At 45.6% G+C, this 27,908-nt stretch overlaps 1 long non-coding RNA gene across 1 annotated transcript in view; it reads right to left on the bottom strand.

Moving 5' to 3' along the window:
- The window catches only part of LOC146784480 (uncharacterized), a 190,562-nt gene extending 162,875 nt beyond the window's left edge, over positions 1-27,687 (bottom strand). Inside the window, exon 1 of the long non-coding RNA XR_014970912.1 lies at positions 27,556-27,687. This is a non-coding gene — a long non-coding RNA (uncharacterized LOC146784480). The remainder of the gene's footprint in view (positions 1-27,555) is intronic.
- Positions 27,688-27,908: the final 221 nt, after the last annotated feature.

Genomic DNA, 27,908 nt, shown 5'->3' with positions numbered 1-27,908 from the left:
ATGAACAAATAATCTTGGGTCTGAAAAATCTAAATCTAAAAATAAACAGATCAAATCAGAAGAACAGCAAACCTAAGACTCGAAAACAAAACATCAAGTACAACCTACTCATGAAAAAGCTATCCAATAACCAAGACATTGTTATCAGAAATGCCGACAAGGGCGGTAATTTAGTGATTTGGTCTAGGGAAGACTATAATACAGAAGCCCTTAGCCAACTCTCAGACACACAATGCTATCGGAGAAGCGACCCTTTTAAACTTAAATCTACCTATCAATGCTATTATAGCAAGATTATGGCATGGAGGAGCATGGGGCTGATCAACAAAGATGATTATGGCTTCCTACGAAACAATTCACCCACAACTCCAGAAATTTACTTTATTCCAAAGTTACATAAAAACCCAAACAAACCACCAGGGCGCCCCATCATTTCGGCAAAGAACAGCCTAACAGAAAACACATCCCAATACATTGATTATTTTCTCCAAGACTATGTCCAGGCACTTCCATCGTACCTTAGAGACACTGGGGACTTTCTGACTAAAATCTATAACTTCAAATGGAAACAAGGATACTTACTGATAACAATGAATATTACGGCTTTATACACGAGCATCAATCACTTGGATGGTCTCAAAGCAGTTCAATACTATCTGGACAAGAGAGCACCCATCTATCAAGCTCACAGCAAAATGCTTACGGACATGATAGACTTTTGTCTGCACAATAACTTATTTCTATTCCAGAATTGTGTCTACCAGCAGTTACGGGGCGTAGCAATGGGCGCAAGTTTTTCACCAAGCTACGCCTGCCTCCACATGGGGTGGTGGGAAGAAATGGTCCTACACAGAAACTTTTCAAAAACTCTGAATAACAATGTCAAATGTTGGTGGCGGTATATTGATGATTTATTTTTAATATGGGATGGAACTGAACTGGAGGCAAAAGCTTTTATTGACAAACTTAACATAAACAACATCAATTTAAAGTTTACATATGATATCAGTGCTGTTAAAGTTACTTTTCTAGATGTAGAAATTTATATACATAATGATAACATCGAAACCAAAATCCATCGTAAACCTACAGCTGTCAACTCAGTCCTCCACGCAACTAGCCTACACCCCAAACATTTGGTTCAGAGCATTCCATATGGCGAAATAATTCGGTTAAAGCGAATCTGTAGTACAGAAGAAGAACTACTAAAAGCCCAACATGAAAGCCGCATTAGGTTTCTCCAACGTGGCTACTCTAAAAAATGTATAGAAGCCGCCATCACCAAATGTACAACATTAGACAGAACAACTCTTCTGCAAGTACATCCCAATGAATCATCTACATCTTTACCTAACACCACACTGTGCCCCAAAAATGATGAATTCCGAATGATACTGGGCTTCAGCAAACAACAGCATGAAATTAACAAAATTGTACAGAAAAGTTGGCCTCTAATCAAAAATGACCCCATTTTAGGACCTACTGTTCCTGCTAAACTGTCTGTAACAAACAGAAGGGCACCTAACATGCGTGACAAATTAGTACAAAACAATCCAACCATGAAACCTAAGGGCACTTGGCTCAGTCAGCGTAAGGGCTTCTTCAAATGCAGCAGCTGTAAAGCCTGCCAATGCGGGGTTAACACACTCACATACAAAACTGCATTCAACGATCAAGAAAAGACCATCAACAAAGCCCTTTCCTGCAAAACGGAATACGTTGTTTATATCCTTGAGTGCCCCTGTAAGCTGAAATACGTGGGAAGCACCAAACTGCAGGGGCACAAAAGGATACTACAACATATACGAGCGATAAACAACAAAGACCCTACCTACCCTGTGGCCCGCCACTTTGCAGAACATCACCACTCAGACCCCAAACTGCTCAAATATGTTATAATCGACTGTGTTCCCCTTAACAAACGTGGTGGCAACAGGGAGAAGATTCTCAGACAAATGGAGACTCGCTTCATTTTAGAACTAGACTCCAAGAGCCCGAATGGCCTGAACGCAACAGAAGATATGTATACCTATCTCTGAAACAGACTATTTGTTGATTCACGACTGCATATCATTACCCTACAACCTCTTGACTTTACCAACCTTTCATGTATCTCTATAAATTAATACACCATGGGCTGACAACAGACACTTCCTGTTGCATAGTAGTATAGCTTACCTTAGTATCGTCACAAATTAACTTCACGACGTACTGCATTGTTGATAAGGTAACACACAGCGGCCTCTTTTACCCCAGAAGTCCCCTTCCCTACAGGATATCTTATATTTTCTAATATTTTCTATCCATGTTTTTTATACACATACTTTGACGGTTACTTTTAGAGGTTTTTATATCAATAATTATTTGTGAAAGGCCTTTCCAAAATAATTTTGATAGGGTACACTGATTTTTGCACTTATTTTTTTACACTTTTCTTGACACCAAACATCAAAAAAATCAGGGGCGAATCAACAGGTCTCGCAACCATAATTACACACAACATCAATGATGATTGACATTAGCTACACACTGATACAATAAGACAGTGACATGGTATTTAAACCAGAATGATTCACTCAATTTTAGACAGTGGTAAAACGTAAACTTATGATCATTATGTCTAAAGTTTTAACCAATACATTTGTGTCTAAGTATTTCTATGATTTTAATCCATACATATGGTTTTAGAATATTTATCAGTGTGTAATGTGTTATTTAAACTTATTTATGCATATTTATTTATTTATTTATTTATTTATTGTTGTAAATAATGTTTTTATCAATCAAAAGCATACTATCAGATGTTGTCAGTGGCAATTGGCAGACACACACTGTTGTGTAACCACAACTGTCACTAGAGACCGCGGTATTTTACCGAGATGTTCTCTAATCAACCCCGTATAAAAATCATTGTAACTGGGCACTATTAAGCACTGTCACTTTAAATTCAAAGCATAACGGTAACCAATCAAATGTGAGCAAAAAAAGAAAAAAATGTATATAAACCAACAGGTGACTTCATGGCGTGTCATGTGATCAAGGCTCCACGGAGCCGAAACGCGTCATGGCTGACTTACCTCGAGTTTAAATAAACAAACTTTTGCATCCAGTGGTGGTCCGTGCTCCTTTTCTGTGGATCTACAGGCGCTTTCCAGGATACAGGCGTAGGAGTGCTTTCGATATATATATATATATATTCACTGAAAAAACCATAGGTTTCACACATGTTATAGTTAGCGGAAATTTTACTGATAAAAAACCAATGAAATTCCCCCGTTATAGTTAGTGCAGGCAACTATAACTCACGCGACCGCAATCCTCTGCTGATGCTAATACTGTTTTTAGACACTTATTTGCCCATGTCTTCTTCCATAAATTTTTAGCTATACATATATTACAAATATTTTTTTTTCATAAAGACTCATATGTCATCAGCAGAAGATTGCGGTCGCGTGAGTTATAGTTGCCTGCACTAACTATAACGGGGGAATTTCATTGGTTTTTTATCAGTAAAATTTCCGCTAACTATAACATGTGTGAAACCTATGGTTTTTTCAGTGAATTTGCAAGGTTTTTTAAATGCTAATTCCTAACTATAACGTGTGTGAAACCTATGGTTTTTTCAGTGAATTTGTACGGTTTTTTAAATGATAAGTTACTTTACGCCATTCGTGGCGTGCGCGCCCACTTAACGCAGTTCGTTCCATGCGCGCACCGTGCGCGCACAGTGAGCACGCGGTGTGCTTCGCGCACCGCGCGCCCACTTTACGCAGTTAGTGCCGTGCACGCACGGTGGGCACGCGGTGCGCTACGCGCACCGCGTGCCCACGTTACGCTAGATGGGCCATTTACGCACGATGCGCTTCGCGCACCGTGCGCACATGGAGGACATATGATGCACTTCGTTTTGATAGGTAATATTTTACTTTTTCTTACAAGTTATAAGCCATGCACAAGTGGTGCCGTTCGGGCACCATTTGCACACGGGGTGGGGAGAGTGTGGATAATTTTTTTTTTAACTATTTTTTTACCGTACGCGTACGGTAAGCGTAATCGGCGAAATTAGCGAAAAAATACAAATTCCGTTTTTGGCCTTGGGGGATCTTTGGGGACTCCCTCAACATGGCTAGGTGTTTTGGAGCATCCAAAACAGCCCCTTTACATGTTTTTGGGCTTTGTGTTTTAATCCACACTCTCAGTGCGAGAGAGAAAATGGCGGCCGCCGCTTCCTGGTTTCGGCCGATTCGAATGTTTACTAAGATCTAAGAGCCAATCAGAATCGCGCTCGCGCACGCCACCGTACGCGTACGGTAAGCGTACCGTAAGCGCACCGTAAGCTGGCTCAGATATATATATTGATTTAAAGGCTATTTTCTCAGAATCTACTGAACAGATTTACACCAAACCTACAAAAGGCACTTCCTTGACCTGGGGACTACCTCTCAGCCAAATTTCATTAAATTCTGTTCAGCCGTTCAAGCTGTAGCCCTGTCTAAAGGTCCTATGGAAAAATGCATGGGAAAAACGCGTTTTGGGACCCCCCTTTTATCTCAGCCCCCGCTTGACGAATCCCCCCGAGACTTTCAGGGTATGAGCGGAGCGTAGCGCCCCACCTATTTTGAAAAATTCGCGAGGATTCGTCGACCGGCGCCAAAGTTATTCAAAATAGAATGTTGCGGATTTCCTATGGAAACGTGGTCCTAACTATAACTACCTACTGGCGACCGCCAGTAGGTAATATATATATATATATATATATATATGTATATATATATATATATATATATATTATCTACTGGCGGTCGCCAGTAGATAGTTATAGTTAGGACCCTGTTTCCATAGGAAATCCGCAACATTCTATTTGGAATAACTTTGGCGCCGGTCGATGAATCCTCGCGAAATTTTCAAAATAGGTGGGGCGCTACGCTCCGCTCCTACCCTGAAAGTCTCGGGGGGATTCGTCAAGCGGGGGCTGAGAAAAAAGGGGGGTCCCAAAACGCGTTTTTCCCATGCATTTTTCCATAGGACCTTTAGACACAGCTACAGCCCGAACGGCTGAACAGAGTTACTTGAAATTTGGCAGAGAGGTAGTCCTCAGGTCAAGGAAGTGCCTTTTGTAGGTCTGGTGTAAATCTGTTCAGTAGTTCCTGAGAAAATAGCATTTAAATCAATATATATATGTGGGCGGAGCCTAACCACACATCTCATCCTGAGATCTGATTGGCTGTCAGCACTTCATCCAAGAAGTGTTGGCAGCCATCTTGGGACCAATATACATGATAGCACCTCATTAAAAAGCGTTGCAGTTAATAGAAGATTTTAAGACTTTAGTTACATTATAAATCATTTGTTGATGGTACCATACTCATTTTAGGAATTGTGGTATGTTCTAAGGTGATTTCACCATGTGAAAAAGCCTTCTGCTGGGATATCATGATTGAGAGAAAAATATTTTCTCATGCTTTTACCACAGAGGTTTGGAAGGTGATCTATAAGCTAAACTGAGAGCTTATTTTCTGTAAATTCACATTATCTTTCTCAGTCATGTGAGAATGAAGTCTGACATTCTCAGTAAAACATGTACATCCAACAAGGGCAGAGACTGTCAGTTGATTCCTTTGTGTTCTACTGCAGCTTTCCAGAGTGTTCCAAAGAACTACTAGAGCGCTAACCGTCCTACTTATGATAAATGTATGGCACACCTGAAGCCATCTTGCTTGGATTAAAGTGGTAACTCTTAAAACATTTAATTTAAAAAGGAACAAAATGAGGTGGTTCATTTTTCCATAAAAAGTATGATTAGTGCTGCATAAAGAAAAATTAGGGCACATTTTGAGTGACTTCTCAAATCCTGGCATGCAGACTGAAACATGCACTTTCAATACCAGCAGCAGTTTTCCCTGGTGAGCAGTAGCTTTACTACAGTGATCTAATGAGCAAAAAGAGTGCTAACATTCTGATTTTATGGCAAATGTGTGACACATTTGAATGCCTTCTTGGTGGAATCAAAGTAAAAAACTGAAAGTATTTCCTACTGAGGAGACTGCAGTAAATGAGGAAATTAGGAAACTTCATAACAAATAAGTCTCCCAAGATGGCCACCAGAGACAAAAGAGCCCAAATGTAGCCCAAATATCACCCAGATGTAGCCCAAGTATAGCCCAATGACAGAATGTCCAAGAATGTTCTTAAAAACAACTAGAGCACTTACTGTCTTCATTATGACAAAAGTATGGCACACCTGAAGCCATCTTGATTGGAATAAACTGGTAACACTTAAAACATTTAATTTAAAAAGGAACACAATGAGGGGGTTCATTTTGCCATAGAAATTATGATTAATGCTGAAGAAAGAAAATGAGGGCACATTTTGAGTGACTTCTCAAATCCTCTTCTATTTCATTAAAAAATTCTGACATGCAGACTGAAACATGCACTTTTAATACCAGGAGCAGACTTCCATGGTGAGCAGTAGTTTTACTACAGTGATCTAATGAGCAACTAGAGTGCTAACATTCAGAATTCATGGCAAATGTGTGACATATCTGAATACCTTCATGATGGAATCAAAGTAAAAAACTGAAAGCATTTCCGACTGAGGAGACTGCAGTACATGAGGAAATTAGGAAACTTCATAACAAATAAATCTCCCAAGATGGCCACCGGAGACAAAAGAGCCCAAATGTAGCCCAAAATCACCCAGATATAGCCCAAATATAGCCCAATGACAGAAGTGTGCAAAACACTTATTATTTTGTGTTTTTGCAGTGTTATATAGTGCAGACTTGTCAGGTATTGGAGTGCTTTACATGAGCATTGGTTACATCACACAAGAACAAATTCATTTTGGTTGTAGACATGGGGAGACTAAGTGGTTTGACCAGAATCACAGAATGTCGAGCTGAAGCAGAAACTTCAACCTGGTTCCCCAGTTGCAAAGTCTGCAGTTCTGGAAGTAACACCACATCCTCTCCCCTATGTGCAACATTTAATCAAGTTGTCAACTAGATAAAAAAACATAAAGATAACAAATAATTTAAAAGTGCTTTGTCGCTATTTGAAAACTCAGAAAATATGTCCTTATTTTAGTCTTTTAGAGCACTAACCATAATTTTGATGCCAATAAGACCCTCTCATATATGTAATTTCTAAAGGAATGCTCTAGGTATTACAGTTTTGATTACATCAAGATGATGTCAGGCGCTCCACACTTTTGTAATAAATATAGAATGTTAGCAATCTAGTTGTTCATTAGGATACTGTTGAGAGGCAGAGGCCAGGGGCACGGACTCTGAAAATTGAAGGCAGGTAGGAGGGTGCAAAGGCAACAATTTAACCACACTGAGCAGGCAGGAAGGGCCGTGGAAGCACAACAGACTATGGAGGGCAGTGGAAAGGGGGGCAGGGGCAACAAACCAACAATACAGGACTTGCAAGAGAGGCTGTTGGAGGGAAGATCTATTACGGGTCAAGGAAGCTAGGGGCGGTCCCCAGAGCCCCGGGAGCCACCACAGAACTGAGCAGGAGAGTGAGTCAGGGACAAAAGGGGCACCTTAATTTGAGCCGGGGTGCCTAGGAACGCTTGCTCCAAAAATGAAGAAAACAGACATATGAGACATGGAATTGGAGGCAGAATACAATGGCAGTTTAATGAGAAGATGCAACTTCAAAGAAACCGCAGAATAGAGACCTAAAGTACAAAATACAGAATCCAGATAATCATACAGCTGTCATGATATTCTCTGTATCTCAATTAATGGACTGACAGAGAGAGAGAGAAAACACATCTATAAATGCATCATGAGAAACAAGTTACACCAAGGAAAATGTTACCTAGGGACACTCACATTTACTCTTAGAGCAAGCATTCCTGCAATTACAATACAACATCTTTTAAATGCAAAAGTAAAGAGAACAATGGTTAAACATAACATGACATTTCATATAGGTAAAATAGAATAAGATACTTCAAGCAAAGCCGAGCAAGACATTTTAAGCAAAGGAAGACAAGAGCTCCCAGTTCTTGGGGAAAACCTGCACAGCCTGTTAACCTACATACAGACGGCGAGGTTGTCCGTCGATATCTGTGGGTGCTCCCTTTTTATATCATTTTGTGGGCTTCTTTGCACGCTACATCTACCTACGTATGCTACCCAAAAGCTTCGTCTGCAGATTTTACCAGACATTTCGTCATTTACCCACTTAATGCTGACAATGGACTGGGTGAAAAGGTCAGTCTCTCAGGCCAATCGCTTATCGTAAGTTCCATAGAGCAAGCAGAAAATAATGGGTATTGTACAGGAATTCAATATATTCATGTATAAAATCTCCTCAGTTCTCCTAACTTGACGCTCTGCGGTTGCCACTTCCTTAAAAGCGGGAAACCTGCCCAGGAAGCAAGTACCAGTCCAGGATGCAGCCTACTGTATGTCGACAGCTTCAGGGGGATGTTGAACTTTGATACCGAGCACGGAGCACTCGGGTAGGGTGGGGGCTACTAGTTTGGAGCAGAAGGCCTCGCAGACCTGCCTTCAGACTGCTATACACTAAAATTGCAGAGCTATGGTCAATTTAACAAAGAGGCCTACATATTGAACAGAAGGGCCTACACAGGGGTTTTATGCTGGCTGAGTGGTAAGGATGTCTCAGGATAATTATATAGCAACACAGGACCCGCTGGTCAATTTAATACGGCCTACAAATGCGGCTGGCAGGGCAAGGACAAGGGTCTCATACTTCAGGTGTGGACAGAACGGGCCAGGGGCCCCCTGTGATACAAAATCTACCCTCCTTCAAGGCTGTGGCAATGTAATAGACCATTGTGGGCAGAAGGAAGAGGCAATGGTAGTACAACCATACATGCCAACAGACCCGATTCAGCCAGGAAACGTCCAATGTTTTTAAGCTCAAATGGGCTTTATTTGATCTGTCTCCTGTCTACAATATCCTCTTTTTCAATGTAACTCAAAGGGGAAAATCAATACCCCAGTTTTTTTTCAAAATCTCCCGCTTACCAAGTTCAAAATGTTCGCAAGTATGGTACATTGGATAACAGAGGACAGGAGAGACATGGAGAGGTGCACCAAACTGACCCTGCAGGGCAGGCATCAGGGTTTGCAGCAGCACAATACACCACACAGGGCATGCAGGACGGGAGTGCAGCACAACAATCCATAGAAAGCAAGAGGGAGGGGACAGGACCATGCACATGGACAACAGAGAACAGAGGGGCACGAGGCAATGGTAGCTAGCTGACCATAATGGACAGACAGGAGAGAAGGCTGCAGCATAACAGACCATAAAGGGCAGGAGGGACGGATCAGGGGCATTACAATGGAACAGACAAGCCAGGAGGGAGGGAGTAGGGGTCTGCACATGTAAACAGAGGGCTGGGGGCAAGGGGGCAGGGCAGGAGCAGCAAGATGGCCATGGAGGTCAGGCAGGATGGGCACTAGAAGCAAGACACAACATGAAGAGCAACAGTGAGACTGTGATGGCATACACACAGACCATGGAGGGAAGGTGGGAGGGGGTCAGGGGCAGCTAACTGACCACACAGGGAAGGTGGGAGGGGCCATGGCAGCACAGAAGACCATGCATGGCAAGTGGGAGGGTTAGTGGCAGCACAATGGCTATGATGGGCAAGAAGGAGGGTGCAGGGGCATGCACAAAGGACGATGGAGGATAGAAGGGAGGGTCAGGACCTGTGCACAGACAAGAAAGTTCAGGGGAAGGGGCCTCACAACAGACCACACGGGGCAGGCAGGAGGAGCAGTTGCAGCACAACAGACCAGGGAGGGCAGAAGGGTGTGGCAGTACAATGGACCATGTAGGACAGGAGGAAGAGGATAGAGGCATGGCATGTGGACAGGCAGGGTGGAGGTGGCAGGGACAGGTTACAGTCATCTGACAATGCTAGGCAGGTGGGAGGGGAGTGGCAGCTCAACAGAACACTCAGAGTAGATAGGAGTGGCAGGTCCATGGGACATGGTGGGCAAAAAGGATGGAGCAGGGGCATGCACAAAGACATCGGAGGGCAGGGGGAAGGAGAATAGGGGCAGCAAGCTAAGCACAGAGTTTAAGCAGGAGGTCAATGATGGGGCATAGAATTGGGCAATGGAGGGCAGGAGGAGTGGACTGGTACATCATACTAAATTGAGGGCAGTGGCAGCACATCAGACCATGCATGGCAGGAGGGAGGAGGCTAGTCCATGGATTCACACAACAGAGGATAGGGAGGAGGGGGATGGGGCAGCAAGCTAACTGTTCAGAGAAGGCGGGTATTAGAAACTTTATTGTTTTTAAAACATTTTGTCTGTGCAAACTACTTAAAATATGAACAAGTATGCAGCATAATCTCACTTTTATTCAGGAAGAAGAAGACGTTAGTGACTGTGACTCCGGGCTCACTTGGCAAAAACACCCCCTGACCCTCCACCCCCTATCGCAAAATGTAATGCCCGTGAAAAGGGTAGGTGAACACAGTGTTATATAGAACATAGTCCTGAGAGCACGATTGAAAATGAAAACTAGATATAGTGTATGGTATAAACTATGCACCAAAAAGTGTGATATAAGATGAACCAGGCGTGAAATATAATATGCAATACAGTGTGCGCAATGACAGATTCATTGGAGAGCACGAGATAGCACAGGCACTAGCGTGTGCTATGCGATATGCGCCTTGGAGTGTAATATGCACAGGGCAGTGTTGTGTAACCTAACTAGTCTCTAAAGTTGTAATATAAAATATGTGCTGGGGAGTGTAACGTTGCATATGCACTGTGACAAAGATATCCCAAATTGTAATGTGTATGGCATAGCACTGTGCGTTATAACATAGGCATCGAGGAAGGCACGTTAGATGGGGCAATATAACCCGTGCGAAGACAAGTGTGGCATGACATTTTCACGGGGTGGTGTTACAGTGCACATGGGCTAGAGAGTGTCATAGCATATGCACTAGCTAGTGGAATACAATACAGAGGTGTGTGGCACTCGGCAGGCAATGGTGGGTGTAACACAGCATTGGGCTCTGTCAGGAGCGCGCTGTGACTCGCAAGTGATGTTCGTCCCCTTTCCAGAGAGTAAAATAAAAAGTATTACACATCCGGCAGTGGATGTGTGTTTTATTAACTGTGAGGGCGTTTCTTGCATAGTTTTGGTCGAATTTTTGTCGAATCCCCTTTGAATGGCTTGGTGTGCATGTGTATTAAATGTGCCCGTCAATAGCTACCCATGTTTGTATAAATAAACGACAAGGGTGTCTACCGGGAATAGGCACGGTAGAGCATCAGACATGTCAGAGCTTCACTAGTGGTGTAAATACATTCCACGTGGATTAATTGCATGCATAGTCGCCTTTTAATGAATATCACGCAAATCGTCATGGTGATAGGTACGTACGGTTTGTCCAGCATGTCCTAGGTGTGTCTATAAATATATATTTTTTTAAAATAATAAAAAACAGTGGCCGGCCCTGGGGATTGGGGTCAAAAAAATATAATTAGGAGACAGGCCCTGGGGGATGGGGTCATCAGGGCCAATAAATTAGAATAAGAAGGGGAACCACACAGCCCCCCTTCTTAAAAAAATAAAATAAATAAAAGACTGGCATCGTGCCGGAGGCCATGCCCCCTCCATGCAGCACTCTGCAAACGCGCCCCCAACAGGCATCTCCAGTATGCGCCAGGGAGCTGCGCTGCAGACAGGTGTTCTGAGGCCAAGCCCCTTTTTACACCTCTCTGCAACGCAGCTCTGTGGCGCTTACTGGAGGTACCTAGTGGTCTAGTGTGACCCTAGGGACCCTTAGGATTCAAGGGGACTTAATCTCTCAACTTAGAACAGCCACAGGGCGCGTTTACACAGTGGTGAAGGGAGGGGACGGGGCCTGAGGTGACGTGTGCAAACACGCACCATGGCACGTTTTAAATTGGGGATATAATTTCCCTTCAATACTGAGGGCCCCTGGGGGCTAACTAGCCCACCAAGTGCTTCCAGTAAGCGCCACTGAGCTGCATTGCAGAGAGGTGGTCCAGGCCGTGCCACTTTTTACACCTCTCTGCAACGCAGCTCTGTGGCACTTACTGGAGGTACCTAGTGGGCTAGTTGGACCCTAGGGACCCTCAGGACTCAAATGAACTTAATCTCCCAACTAAAAACGGACACAGGGCGTGTTTACACAATGGTGAAAGGAGGGGACGGGGCCTGAGTTAACGTGTGCAAAAACGCCCTGTGGCCTGTTTTAAGAGGTAGTTTTAATCCCCATGCCCTATTATATACTAGGGGCTTATAGAGGAGGTAAGGCTAATCACAGGGGGACCCCAACGCATAATGTTCCCTAGTGTATGTAGGTGTTTTCACTGTATTCTAAGTGTCTTTTAACATAGCACTGGCTCTAGGACTGGTTAGTCAGACTCAGTTACCACCAGTATCCGTCTGAAAAAGTTGAGGGTACAGGATGATTTTGCAACAAGGCTTCTTTCTGCTCTTCTTTTTGTTCTTTCTGCACGTTATCCTTCTTCCTGCACTTATCTTCGTATTTGAGGACTTCTGTTGCTTCTTTCTGCACTTCTTTTGTTTCTTTCTGTGCATTTTTTCTTCTTTCTTCACATGTCCTATCTCTGTAGGCATAGTTAGAAATTAGCATTTAAAAAACCTTTGAAATTAACAGAAAAAACCATAGGTTTCAGGCACGTTATAGTTAGGAATTAGCATTTAAAAAACCTCAGAAATTCACTGAAAAAACCATAGGTTTCAGGGGTGTTATAGTTAGCTGGACTTTTCACTTGTACAAAACCATTGAAATTCCCCCGTTATAGTTAGTTCAGCTAACTATAACTCGCGCGCCCGCAATGCACTGCTGATGACGTCACATATTACATCACTCATGACATGGTCAGTGACATCACTCATGACATCACTGATGACATCTCAAATGACATCACTGATGACATCACTGATGACATCATCCTTGTGATAGAGTGGCAGACCTCCTCTCACCCTAATATAACCTTTGATACACACATTCAAAAATAGAGACTAAAATTTTCAAAACAATGGACATACCAATACCAGTTACAACAACCTCTTCAGTAATTCTAAGATCCACATACACATCCACTCATTCACCAACAGTCCAATACAGTCACTCATACATGTACTCACTCATCATATGTACTCATACACCTATACATCCTGTTACACAATGCCACTCATCCATAGTTACTCACACACATAGTCACTCATGCTAATAAAGAATCAAACATACATTTACTTGCATATACAGTTATACACACACCACCACACTTACTTCTACGGAAACTTACACATACTTAGTCTTTTAAACAATCACTTATAGAAACACATACTTATTCATACAGGAACTCTTTCAATCTCTCACTCTCACATATACTCACATATATACACCAATAGTCACATATACTAGTTTAAAACATATGTAGTTACTCATAAAGACACTATTGAGACAGTCATTCACTCACTAACACACCCATACACACACTCATCCACCCATACAGTCCTGCACACATACTGTGTTCAACACATACAAACAGTGAGTCACTCATTCATGCACCTATGCACTACGTAATACCCCCACCGAACCATGCAGACACTCAGACTGATACTCAAAAAAACAACTAATAACCTATATAGACACCCATGTAGCTACTCACCAACCCATGCAGCCCATGCACAAAGTGAGAGACTGATACAGATATTTACATATTTAAACATTACTCACTAAGCCATGTATTCACTATGATACACTTAATCAGTCAGTTACACAATCAATTTTTCAAAAACAAATCATCCATTTAGACACTTATATACCCATTTATTCTTCCATCGACCTTGAGATATACATATATAAAACATATTTAATTTTCAGAATAACACACATTCACTGGATGATGTCATCAGTGATGTCATCAGTGATGTCATTTGAGATGTCATCAGTGATGTCATGAGTGATGTCACTGACCATGTCATGAGAGATGTAATATGTGACGTCATCAGCAGTGCATTGCGGGCGCGCGAGTTATAGTTAGCTGAACTAACTATAACGGGGGAATTTCAATGGTTTTGTACAAGTGAAAAGTCCAGCTAACTATAACACCCCTGAAACCTATGGTTTTTTCAGTGAATATATATATATATAGGCTTACAGCCCACCCACTGCTTTAATGTGTCTATTTCAGTGTCCTTCAAAAATACTTGCTTGCTAATGGTCAATCCTTTCTCTTGCCCCTCCTTTTTTTTCTGTTTCTTACCACAGGAGCAGCCACTAACTACTGTATAGTTATGCTCATTTGGGGGACTAATTTATTTATTTGTTTCCTGCTTTCCAGTCCTGCACCCCTCCATTCATGTCTCCCACCTCCTCCCATGTGCTGCATATCTGCCCCCACCTACCCCAGTATGTGTGTTTAGTCCATAAAATATATATTCATTTTGCCGTTCTCCTCGTTTCCATAGGCTCCTCCTTTTTTCACCCAGTCAGGAAATCAAATACTGTTCCACTGAATTCAGGACCATGTAGTTCTTTTTGACTCTAAAATACTTCAAGGGCACCAAGAGCACGTGTTGGAGGCACTACGTGTCCCATCATGCCAGACGCTTTCTCACCCCATTGAGGCCACCAGCATCTCAGCGGTGCATATTGGCATTTTCAGTGAGCCCTGGCATTGTTGATTCCATATAGTGTTGCTGCAGTGGAGAATCACAGAGGAGGAAGCTGGGGCCCAGGAGCAGCAGCAGGTGGCAGCCTAACATGGGCTCGGCTGACCCTCGCTTCAGCAGCTGCTTCCTCCTCTTGCTGCCTTCGTTGCTTTGCCCGCTCATTCGTAGCCTCAGAGCCCCAGGACCTACTACATCACTGTGCAGCTCAGCCGCCAAAGGCCGTAATGCTTTGTATTTAAATTACTGATTCTTTCTGCTTTTTCAGCGGCCTGCAATTCTAAAAAAAATTCTCAGACAAAAAAAAACACTGGTGTCTGTGTATACACCGCACTTGAATTGTGCCTCAAAAAGCTAGGATAGGAAGAGAGAAAGGAAACAGGTTGTCATAGGAAGGAGATGTGATAGTTAACTAACCATCCTGTGCAACCAATTAGAACTTAGCGCATAACTACGTAACTGTTCGGTGGTAATGTCACAACCAGTGGTGTAACAAAGGCCCCCGTGGTGCGGGTGCCCTCCAGCACAGTACATTGACCTGAGCACGCCTGAGTGTGTCCAGAGGGGGGCCCCTCCATGTACTTTGCAGGCCCCCCTCAAGTTTTGTTATGCCACTGGTCGCAACTGCGCAATCATGCATCATTCAGCCTCTAGACATGGCTTGTGGGACTCGAAGGATTCTAACATTTGCGCCCCCCCCGCCCCCCCCGCTGGTAGGAGCATGCTCTTTATGTGTAAAAGCTTAGGGGCAGATTTAAAAGCCCCGTGCGCCACTTTTGCACCGCCGTTGCGTCACTTTTGTGACGCGGCGGCGGCGCAAAGCTAGCACCATGCTGCGACAGATTTACAACGTGACGCATCTAGGGAGATGCGTCACGTTGTAAAGCCCTGCGCCACATTAAACCCGCGTCAGGTTTAATGTATGCAGGGTGGGCGTTACTTCGGAAAAAGCCTCGGAAAAGTGACGCAGTGAAATCTACAAGATTTCACACAGTCACTTTTCCGACACTGGTGCGTCAAATCCTTACGCCTGCTTCAAGCAGGCATAAGGCATGACACACCATGTTAGGGATAGGGCAGGTTGGAACAGTGCTGGAGTTGTGTCGCGCTTGCATCACAACTTCAGCCCTGCGCCAACCTTACCCCAGCAGATGCGTCGCGCATCTGCTTGTCCTTGCGCCACGATGCACCGCATTGTAAATGCGGCGCATCTGCGGTGGCGTGAGGGCAAACTTGCGTGACCTATCTTCCCTGGCGCATCCCTGCTGATTTGCAGGGATGCACCAGGGAACGTAAATCTGCCCCTTAGCGCTTGATTCAATCCTTATTTATCCATCCAGAAAACTGACCCTGGCTGAAAGGTGAACTGTGTCACATCTCTAATGTCAGCAAGTGATACAGCACAGGAAGTGGCCTTTCGCCACCAGGGCTACAGATAAGACCTGTATTCAAACCAGACTGCACTAAATATAGGACAAAATGGTCAGCCACGTGTGGTATATTTTTCATATATTGTTCTTTGAAAACTTGTTAAGCAGCCAGATGACTCAGACTGAGTGGCCATGTGTGGGAAATATTTTAATGTTGGTGGTTGCTTCAGAGCCAGACTCCACAAGACCAATTGTAAAAGACGCTATGGAGAGAGCACTGGTGTGATAGGTCGCCAGCAGTGGTTCAAGTTTCTTCTCCCAGACTGACACAGTGCAAAAACACGTGTAGGAGTGGGAAAAATACTTTAATCTCATTGTCTTGGGAGAATTCCAACGTTAATCCATCATTGTGTGTGCGTGATTGTTTTACACATGGTTAAAAGTTGTGAAATCACTTTGGTGCCTTGGTCAACATTTTCTGAAGTTTTTAAAAAATGTTCAGAAGGTCTGTACGTTGCATGCAGGGCTGGTGACGCTCGGGAAGCATTCCACAGAATTCCAACTCTACACATCTTGAACACATCTTCAGTGGCTTACCTGTTCGTGTGGTCAGTGCATTTATCCTTGTGTATATTTTTAGTCAATTATGTAAAGTTACCCTCGGCCCCATCTTTTCAATGAACTAATATTTTCACTTGAGAGTGTGTTTCACAGGGCAGACAACCTTACTCAGTGGTGATAATGACTACTCCACACATGCATTGAATGTCTGTGGTTAGACGTGCCCCCCCGACTCGCAAGACACCTTTTCCCAAAAGGTATAGTTTAGGAAGGTAGGAGACAGCTTTTTGTTTCTTTTTTTCTCATTCCATTCCCCTTCCGACTGCCACTTGACTTTTGTTACAGCAATGAAGAAGCTATAGGCAATCTCTGCCGAACAAAACAGGTGTTGGCTGTCATCCTACCTTTAATGAATAAGTCCTTTAAGGTCATAGACCGTAGGTAGTTTTGCAACAGAGCTATTGCAAAAAACACTCACCAGGACCTAAGATTCATACAAAAACGGCAGATATTTTCTCTTAGATCTGATTTAAAGAACTTGGGGCCATATTATCAAGGAACGGCGATAACATTTTCGCCACTTTAGCGGCAGGAAACTGCTGCTAAAGCGGCGATAATGGGTTTGATAATATGCCCTTGTGAATTCCCATAGATGCCCATGTTCACACCAGAACCTGGGCTTCTATTGGAATTCTCAAGGGCATATTATCAAGCCCATTATCGCCGCTTTAGCGGCAGTTTCCTGCCGCTAAAGCGGCTATAATGTTATCGCCGTTCCTTGATGATATGGCCCTCGGAGACTATCATGGTCAAGTCATATTAAGAATCAAACATAACAGTGCTCTATTTACCGGCTTTCTTAAGACCTGCACTGCACCAGTAAAAGTTCTTAACACAGCAGCAAAACTCTTCGCAAGAACTAGAAAAGTCAACCACATTAAATCAGTTCTGGCCAGTGTTAAAATGGAAAAAAGTGCAAGTACTCGCCAAAAGGAATGGTGGAATGGGGGTGGGGGTTTGGGGTGGGCATAAGGGTGGTGCTAATGGCAGAACAAGGAGCGGGGCCAGGTTTTTTACCTGGCCAAGCTTTGCATGCAAGAAATCTGCATGCATTGTTAGAATGTCAGCTGCATCTGTCCATTATTACACTAATAACCATTTATATAGCACGTATCAATAAGTGTTTATTACTAACAAAACTAAACCTTTTTTACCACCCTTAAAATAAGAAAAGATTGAGGAAAAAACAGTGCGGGTTCTAAATATATGCCTTGCTGTTTGCAAGCAGGTCCGTGATGTAGGGTCATAACTTACTAAGATATACTTATAACTTACTAAGATACATTTCAAGGATGTTAACTTTTGACCTATAGGAAACACAAGGATCTATGCAACAAAAGCAGTAATCAACTGAGCTAGCGACATCAAAAATACAAATATGTGATCTATGCAATTTTATGGTGAGTTGAACCTTTGATTAGAATGAACACAGATCTTTCTAGCAAGTGCATTAACCACCAGAGTTGGGGGGGCGTGGCTAGCCGCCTAAGATGGCGCTCGACTCCTGGTAGAGCTCCGGTGCCTGCGGGGGGTGTTAATTCCTAGTGCCGCCTTCCCCGGCCACATGTCGACCGGAGCACCTGACGACTGACGCCCTGGAGTCCCCCGCACCGCTGGATGCCCTGGGGGCCTATCCGGAACGAGGCATGGTACAGTGGTGAGCCCGGGCCGACTTGCTGCGTTGTTCACGCTGAAGCCGTGACCTGCGCTGTGGAGCAGGTCCGAGCACGGTGCAGGCGGCCCGGGGTGCTGTGAGGCAGGGCCCCCACTCGCTGCTGGCTGCAATCTGGAGCATTGAAGACACGGGCACACGCTCCAAAGAACAGCCCGCTCGGCCACACGAAAGGATCGTGGGCGGCCTGACGAGTTTGAGCTACGTGCACAGGGCGGCGGCTACGGAGGGCCGCGCTGATGCGATGAGGCCTGGCGGAGACGTACAACGTGCAGCCCTCCCAGGAGATCCGAGGAGAGATAGGCAGTGAGTGGCGAGGATTGCCTCAGTGTGCCTAATACCTAATTGAGAGGCTGGGGCGCGCGGCTGGACTTCCCCTCCCCCCATCGTGACTCCCCTGACACGATTTGGAGCCTGGAGGGACCTTGTTGCACTGGATGTAGGGGGTTGATTCCTTTTGGGGATCAGGGCATGTCATGGACCATGCCCAATGGGCACTGAACAATTATCCGTCCTCACCCAGTTCCACTCCTGCAACAACGCTGCTTTCTCTCTCACGTGCGCGGCCGGCGGTGGGGCCTCCATTGTCCATTCCAGGTTCCCCTGCCGGCCGGGACATGTGGTGGAGTCACTGCCAGGACCAGCAGGACTGAGCCAGAGGGGAGGGGGAGTGGCACTATCACTAAACAGCTGATCCTGACCAGCCGACCGTCCGCGTGCGAACCAGAGACCTACACCGGCCTGCTGGCTCGTTCTGAGGCAGACCTGATCCTTTGGCCTGTTGATTCGTGAGGCCGACAGAGGGGTGCCATCACTAACTCAGATCCAAGACCCTCCCAGCCGATAGATCCTACCACCCCTTCTATACAAAAGATGTAATATGGACAGGGTCATGCACCCGTAACCCACTTAAGGGTGGCCTGGACCTCTCCCCCCGACCATATGGAGTTCCAAGAAATATGATTTCACGTGCCAACGGAGTGGGGATTGCACTATCCCACTACAGTGATCTCACGTCATGGGCCGAACCAAAGCGAAGACGCAGGAGGGCCGGCGAGAGGTGGGGGCCCCCCTTGCCAGGGCGGACCCCTCCGGTCGATGGGACGAGGCCATCTCCCCGTATCCGACTGGGGCTGCTCCAGACAAACTGGATCTAATCCTGAAGGAAATCTGTGATTCCAGGGCGGAATTTGCGACGCAGCTCGGTACACTTACAACCGGCCTTACGCTACTCAGGGCGGACCACGGGAAACTAGCAGACACCGTCAAGGACCATGGACAATCCCTCAAGGACCTGGACCCACGAGTGACCACGAATTCCACCGAGGTACAACAGCTGCAGCAACAAGTGTCGGGCCTTATGAACAGGGTGGAGGATACGGAGGGTAGAAACAGGCGCAACAACATCCGCGTAATCGGCTTACCAGAACGCAGCGAGGGTAACAAGGCGACGGACTTTATAGAGGCGTGTTTCCGGGACCATGTAGCACCGGAGAGGCTCTCCCCATACATCTGTGTTGAACGGGCCCATCGAATGCCAATCGGGCCGCACAGACCAGGCGCGCCACCCCACCCATTGATAGCGAAAATCCTGAATTATAGGGACCGGGACGTGCTGCTACAGAAAGCGAGGGAAAAATCTATAATTCCGTTTGGAAACCACCGCATCTCATTATACCCAGACTACACCATTATGGTACAGAGACAGTTAGCGTCCTACCAGGCGGTCAAGAAAAAACTGCAAAAAGCGCAACTCAAATACGCACTACTCTACCCGACCAGGCTCAAAGTCATCTATGACAAAAAAACTCACTTCTTCGAAAGCCCTGGGGACGCCGAGGAATGGATAGAAGTTATGTGTATAGGGTCGAGTCAGCTCAGCCATCCGGATTCATCACCACAAGGCTCGGGTAAATCCCCGACCCCTCCGGAATCAGGCTCTTACCGATCCCGGGCCCCCACCCAGGAGAACAGTGGAATGGGGCCATCGCGCAAACAACAACGTTGTAACTGGGAGAGGGCTCTGGCCGCTGCTGGGGCTTGCCGCGAGGACTCCAATAAAACCGCTACAGACTCGGAGAACAGTACCCTGAATTCGGATTCTGAACAAAGTATTATCCTTTTTCCTACAATCACCCCCAGGGCGGCAGATGACATAAGTGATAATGAACAGCCGAAGGACACACTTGTCGAGTGCAGAACTTTTTGAAACATGGATCGGCAAGTGAAATGCAGAGGACATGGCAGCTAACTCCTGACGCATATTATATCCTTTTTTCTGTACTCCTGCAATTGCTCTGTTATTTGTTATCTCGTAATAATCTACATAATATTGCTTGAGGGTGAACATTGTTGCTTAAATGGAACACTCTGTTTGATTTTTCCCAGAAAACACAGGGGAAATGGGTTGCGGGGACTCCAGGTCTAGTTCTTGCATTTGTATATGTATGTTTTATTATGGCGGCACCACTGTCTCTGTTCTGCCTATTCATAATCCCCCCTCTGCGGGCCCCGTGGAGCCACCAGGTAACCGACATTACCGTACACATGGACATGATCAAGGGCGGTGGTCCCCCTACCAGCGTACGCACTGTTATTGGTTATGGAATCATTGTATATTTTTGTTGGGCCCAGCGTAGTTCAGACGCGGTGCCGGGTTTTGTTGTAGTTCATAGGGAAGGAGACTCCTGGTCGAAACTGGTTGGCAGGCTCTATTTACAAGGTAGCTTTTCTTTACAAATAGTATCATGCCAACTACGACTACCACCTTAGGGTCTTATAATCTAGTCACATGGAATGTACGTGGGTTGGGGGCAATAAAGAAGAGACATCGCATACACCCTTATCTCCTCCGGTGTAAAGCACACATATTGTTTTTACAGGAATCCCACTTAACAGAATCAGAAACGGTAAAAACACGCAAAAAATGGCAGGGGCATATGTACTCCACTAACTACTCTGCATTCGCCAGGGGAGCGACTATCTGGGTACGTCATGGGGTCCCCTTTCTGGAATTGGAACGTCGAGTTGATGACCAAGGGAGGTACATAATATTGAAGGGCACACTAGATGGTTCCCTGATAATCCTGGGTAGTGTATACGCCCCTAACTTTGAACAGGATCGTTTCCTATGCCGCTTGGGTACTGCACTAGTGGACTGGGATGGTATCCCCTGGGTGCTGGGGGGAGATTGGAATGCTGTGTTGGATGTTACCCTAGATAGATCCCACCCTCCCCTTAATTGCGCAAATACTACTAAGTTGTCTGCACTGTTTGCTACCTGGGTGGATGGCTGGAAACTGGCGGACGTATGGAGATGTCTATATCCTACCCACAAGGAGTACTTCTCCCCAGTGCATGGTCTCCACACTAGAATCGATCGATTTCTCTGCTCTCGATCCACTATCACACAGGTCTGCCAAGCTACTTACTTAGCTAAAACCTCAGACCACAACCCCCTAGAGCTTACACTAAATTGGGGTACTGTGCCTACCCCTGTGCCCACCTGGAAGCTACATCCGCAGCTATTAGAGGATGCTCCTGTCCGGACAGCCCTCTCTACCACCATTACTAATTATTTAGCGGAAAATTGGAACACAGCCTCTTCTAACTTAATCGAATGGGATGCGCTCAAGGTGGTAGTACGGGGGCATCGATAGGACAATTGGTGGGGGCTCGCCAGGAATTGCAACAACGATTACACGAAGTTGAACAACGGATAACTACACTGGAACAGGAAGCGGTGACTGACCCTGATAAACAAACGGAACTACAGACAGCCCGTATTGATCACGCTGTAACACTAGAAACACTACGGGTAATTGATCAGAGGGCATTCCTTCAACGTAAACACACAGAAGCAGACAGGTCTGGTACACTTCTTGCCCATATAGCTCGGGATAGGCCCGACCCTCCGGTAATAACTAGCGTCCGTACAACCCGTGGCAATATTGTCCACACCCAGCGGGACATCAACCTAGCCTTCCAGGACTATCTTACTACACTATATGCTACGCCCCCGCCTGTTGAAAACTCCTCTATCGTAGAATTCCTGCGGGAGTTACCCATGCCGGTACTTCCCGAAGAGGCACGAGTGGGAATAGATGGTCCCATAACACAACAAGAAATACGAGTTGCGATAAAAGATATAAATCGCAATAAAACACCTGGGATTGACGGACTACCCATTGAATTTTACCACACGTATTCGGAGGTATTGGTACCTGCACTAGAAGCAGTATATAATACAGCCTTCGCGGAAGGCCACTTACCACACTCTACCATGCAAGCATTGGTCATATCCTTACCCAAACCAGGACGTGACAGCCTAGTTCTCCATAATTATAGGCCCCTCTCCTTACTTGCGACGGAGTGTAAAATCTTAAGTAAGGCTCTTGCCAATCGTATACAGCCCTCCCTCAATACACTCATACATAGCGATCAGTGCGGGTTCCTGCCGAATCGTAGTACGTCTCTCAACACCAGGCGACTGCATTATATAATGGAGGCCACTCCGCAGGCTCATCAGTCGGTGGGTTGCATCGCCCTAGACCTCCATCAGGCCTTTGATTCTCTTTCCTGGGAATTTATGTTCGCAACCCTTCAAAGATTTGGATTCCCAGACACATACCTTAAATGGGTACGCCTTCCCTATACGGCCCCTACGGCCCGGGCCCAAACGGGTCGCTACATCTCTAATCAGTACCCTATTCACAAGGGCACGCGACAGGGTTGTCCGTTTTCGCCATTATTATTTGTTCTCGCACTAGAACCTTTAGCGATAGCACTCAGAAGGTCGGTAGACCGGCTTGGTATACCGGTCGATGAAGTGACCCACCTGACCTCCATCTACGCGGACGATATCCTGTTGTATTTACGGGACCTGTCGGCCGAAAATGCTCCCTTACCTGACGTCTTCGACACCTTTGAGCGCCTCTCGGGGCTGGCTATAAACCTGGAGAAATCTGTGGCCTTCTTTTTCAGGGATAGACTATGTCCGGATACCCTGCGCTTAGGCGACTATACCTTTCCAGTGGCACCCACTACCTTTAAATACTTAGGTATCCAAGTCTATAGAACACAGGCGGATCAGATAGAATGTAATATCACGCGAGCCATAACGGGGCTCCGGGCCAGTGTAGCCTTCTGGGCCTCCCTACCGCTCTCAGTAATGGGACGGTTTGCCATCTCTAAGATGGTGATGCTCCCTCGCCTATAATACTGCTTTGTGAACCTACCGTTCATAATCCCTCAGACTACCTTTAATACATTAAACACCTTATTGGTGGATCTTATCTGGGGCAAGAGCCGCAGACGTATCAGCCTGCGGAAACTTCAACTTGAGAGCGGAGGTGGGGGTCTGGGAGTTCCCGACTTCTGCGCCTACTACTATGCTAGTCAGCTCCAGTGGCTATCTTATTGGACCGCAGGGAGACAATTACAGGAGATCGGGTACTCATCGGGGGAGTTGGACCGGGGGATGCTACACTCCCTGATTTTGCCCAAGGTTAAGATCCCCACGAACAGTCCCCCCCTTTTGAATACCGCCTTACAATGCTGGAGGAAGGCACTTCCGTGGCGATTCCTTACTCACCGAACATCCCTCTTTTAGGTATCCCCACACCACAGGGTAGGCTAGCGAAGACCAGTATACAGGATTGGTTGGATGCCGGAGTAGAGGACATTGGAGCATTCTTTACTGACAGACACTTGATGGACCGCGACACCTTTTTACAGACCACAGGCGCATCGCCACGATTATATTTATTGCACGCCACTATATCCCACTACATAAAGAACACATGGGCACCGCAGCGCAGTGAACCCCAGCAGCACAACCTAGTACATCTTTTATATCACATGGGGAAGGGGGGACATTTGGTTCATTGGTTATACACAGGAATACGGACGCACGCTGCAATCACGCTTACTTCACTAAGAGAGCAATGGTCCGGGGACTCTAATACGGAGATTACCGATAAGGCTTGGCAGTGCATGCTAGAACACCCCAAAAGCGTTTCCCGCAATGCCAAACTAAAATTCATCCAGACCATGATCTCACATCGGGCATATCTCCCCCCAAGCGGATCCATCGTATGTTTCCTGATGCCTCACACAATTGCCCCCGCTGTAAAGGGGATGAGGCGGACTTCCACCATATGCTGTGGTCTTGTCCACATCTCCGGAACTACTGGGAGGGAATTCGTCAAGCTCTAGGCGAAACCACACAAACCCTTATATCAGATGACACCCTGAACTGCCTTATGGGCCTCCGCAAACGCTCAAGAGTCCAGAAAGTACGACTGAGATTCATAGACCTAGCCCTCATTTTAGCGGTAAGAACTCTTACTATGAGGTGGAAGTCCCCCGTATGGTGCAATGGGGAAAGGCAGAAGGGGCAGCACTTCGGAGGGAGGAGGAGAAGGGGCTTCGGAAGCAGCCCATCTCAATGGACTGGGAGGCAATGCCACACAAGTTTGAATCACTTGACTTATTGCCCCCTCTGGGTACTCAAGTTTTGTAGGCACTTAGAGTGAATAGGTGACTATCCCTCATTAGGCCTTAAGATTGTGACCCACACATTGCATTACATGATTACCGAGTGCCAGTTCGTGCTACCCTATTAGTACTCCCCTTTGAGGTCCTACTGGACTTAGAAAATACCGAACGACCAGGAGTGGGAGGGATGGGAGGGTTAGGGTGGGAAGGGACATAGTTGAATTTGTTATCTATGTTAACTGGAAAAAGTAATAACACTATGCTACTCATTTATTTGCCATTACTGCAGTGGGCAGCTATACGTGAGGTCACCAGACCTTATTAATACCCCTTTTCAGCTTAACGGAGGGAGGTGGGAAAAGATGGTAATTTCGTGAAGTATTTATGCTGTATCCATGGTAAGAGGAAAATGACCGTCTCTATGTAAATTTTCACTGCATTGGATTTGATATGATGGTATCTAAATAAAGTGTGTTACAAAAAAATTCAAAAAACAAAAACCACCATAGTTATCCACTTTATTGCTAGCTATGATACCCAAGCTTGCTTACTTAAGAGAAAAGCCACAGATTCCTGTTTCTCACAATCAGTGAATGCGCAGCTGCAACAAAGTGAGAAATTCATCCCACACTCTTTTCATTATCTGCTCTAGTGTGTGTTTCTGTCAAACCTGGAAACCAGAGTTGTTTTCCATGGGACATACTTTGTATAACTTTAGTGAGCAGCATATTCTCAGTCTCTTGCTGCCAATGGATGAGAAATGTTGACACACACTCTGGCGATATTGCTGTTGGTGGTTCAGCCTTTCAACATTCCATTTTATGTGGTTGAAAAGCAGTGGTGGACATATATTTATAAACCATTAGGCAGATAAACTAATCTTTTAAAAGCTGGAGATAGTGCAAAGCAGCCCGACATTTTCTTATATTTAGGAATTTTAAAAGAGGTTTTCAAAAAGCACGTCTTTGATTAATATAAAGTTTACAAAAAAACATAAAATGCAGCTCTGCGTAGATTTTGAATCACAGGGGCATAGATCCAATTGAGCATCAGAATATACATTTCGTGGATATGAAACCGAAAAGTGAGAGATTCCAAACCTGCACTTAATAAGGTAATATAATTTAGCATGATTAAGGTAAAAGGCCACATACATAAGCGTGAGACAGCTCTCCTCCCAAAATATCATCAAAACATGTCAGAGGGTTCCCTACAACATCAGGGGGATTAGCAACATCCGTCTCCTTCAAGAAAGGTGATGGCAAATTGTCCACCCCAGAAACCTGTGTGTTGGGCAATATATGTGACAAACCATATTTGAGTCCAGACAAGCTCAAGACTGGAAAGTACAGTCAATCCATGTAATCTAAAAGTGAAAAACGACTAAAAGTTGGAATGGCAAAAGCAGTTGACCTGTTGACAGCTTTAGGATCAAGCCCGGGACCTCTGTTTGTTGATGGCCTATAGAAGTATCCCAGTGGTACTGCCTCAATAGGGCCCCTCACATTATTGCTCCAGAGGAGCCTATCCATGAGCCAATCCCTCAAATTAACGATAATACAATCGCCGTTTTCCTTTTTTTGCTGTGAGCCCACCCATGAGACCCGTTCAACATTATTTATACTACAGCACAAGTCATCGCTACATATGCAATCAACGGCTTTAGCCAACCAATGCACAGTTTTGTTCTTAAGCTGCTTCCAATCCTCTTCCTTGTTAGTTGGCAGGGGTGGAACATTTTTGAGAACAATGATATATGGGGTGACATCGGGCGGGAGATGGAGTATTCTTCTAAAGTCTTTTCGAGCACCACCTGAGCCTGTATTATGTTGACTGTCTGCAAAATTAGGCCTTCCAGCTTCTCTGTGCCTGGCTGTTATGTTTGTCCGGCCATCACCCCGTGTATGAAGCTCATCCATTTGCGGTGTTGCTTGTTGTAATGCAATCTGAGGGGTATCGGTAAAACAGTTTTTAGCTAAGGGTGCCAAGTGAGAAGACATCACTTTGGGTATGTCCTGATTTAAATCAGTAATAGAATCAGAAACACTACCTGGGCCAGTTGTTAGCTTGGAGACATTAGCACCAATTAATATTTTTAGAGACGTATCAGTGCTGTTCAATATTCCCAGAAGTGGTTCAAGGAGTGTTTTGATAGTATCCTCCAGTATGCCGGTGAGCTGTGTAGTAGACAAAAAATCCCCTGCATGCTCGGTGTTTCTAGTGCTCGAAGCAGTGTCTGAAACTAAGGCCTTTACTACTCTCCTTGTGGGGGGTGCCGGAATTTTCTTTCGCGTTACCGGGGGCAATGCGTCTATTTTGTCCTTGCCACATGCCTTGGTTTTTTGGACGGAGGAGGGCATAATGTGTCAACAAATCCTCTCTGTTGTGTAAAGCTATCGTTAACTACAAGCCTGCCTGTTTCGGAAACATTAGGCACTAAGGTCCCCACAGCTTGATCATCGCTCCCTGGGCCACCGCCCTCAACATTACGTTCCGGCGCACAGTCCTGCTCCAGCTCTGACTCAGACAGTGTGCCACTATGCAGTGCTCTTTGTGTGACCCCCAGTCTCTCCTCTACAGACTCTATTTCACTTGTTATTGCCCCCATTGCATTTGTCAGGAAATTCGTAATTGATGATGTTAAGGGGCGGGCCTTAGCAGAGGGCATAACTGTTTTACGCTTCCCCATCTCCTTACCTTTGGGTGAAGTAGTTTTGCCAATGCAATGTCCCTGTACTTTTGCCGTAAAGCCAAGGGACCTGGCCCAGTCCAGCCTTGTCCAGTCTCGGACAGGTGCAGACCGTCACGCCCTTGACCGGGGCTTCGCCCGGGCACGGCCCAGGCACGCCCGCGCGCGTCCCGCGCTGCGGGAGCCCCTGCAAGATTTTAAAGGACCTTCCTGGCGCAAGACAAACGTTGGTGGCAGCGCGATGGCGCTGGAAGCTGCAGGGCACGCTGGGGAGTGTGGTCCTGCACTCCAACAGCTCCCGGTCTGCTTCTGAGTCCCTTTTGCGGTCTTTGACCCCCAGCGATGGGCAGAACAAGCAGCA

Source organism: Triturus cristatus, chromosome 11, assembly GCF_964204655.1.
Source record: "Triturus cristatus chromosome 11, aTriCri1.1, whole genome shotgun sequence".
In the NCBI taxonomy this organism is placed as follows: domain Eukaryota; kingdom Metazoa; phylum Chordata; class Amphibia; order Caudata; family Salamandridae; genus Triturus; species Triturus cristatus.
This window is presented reverse-complemented; position numbering and strand designations above follow the sequence as displayed.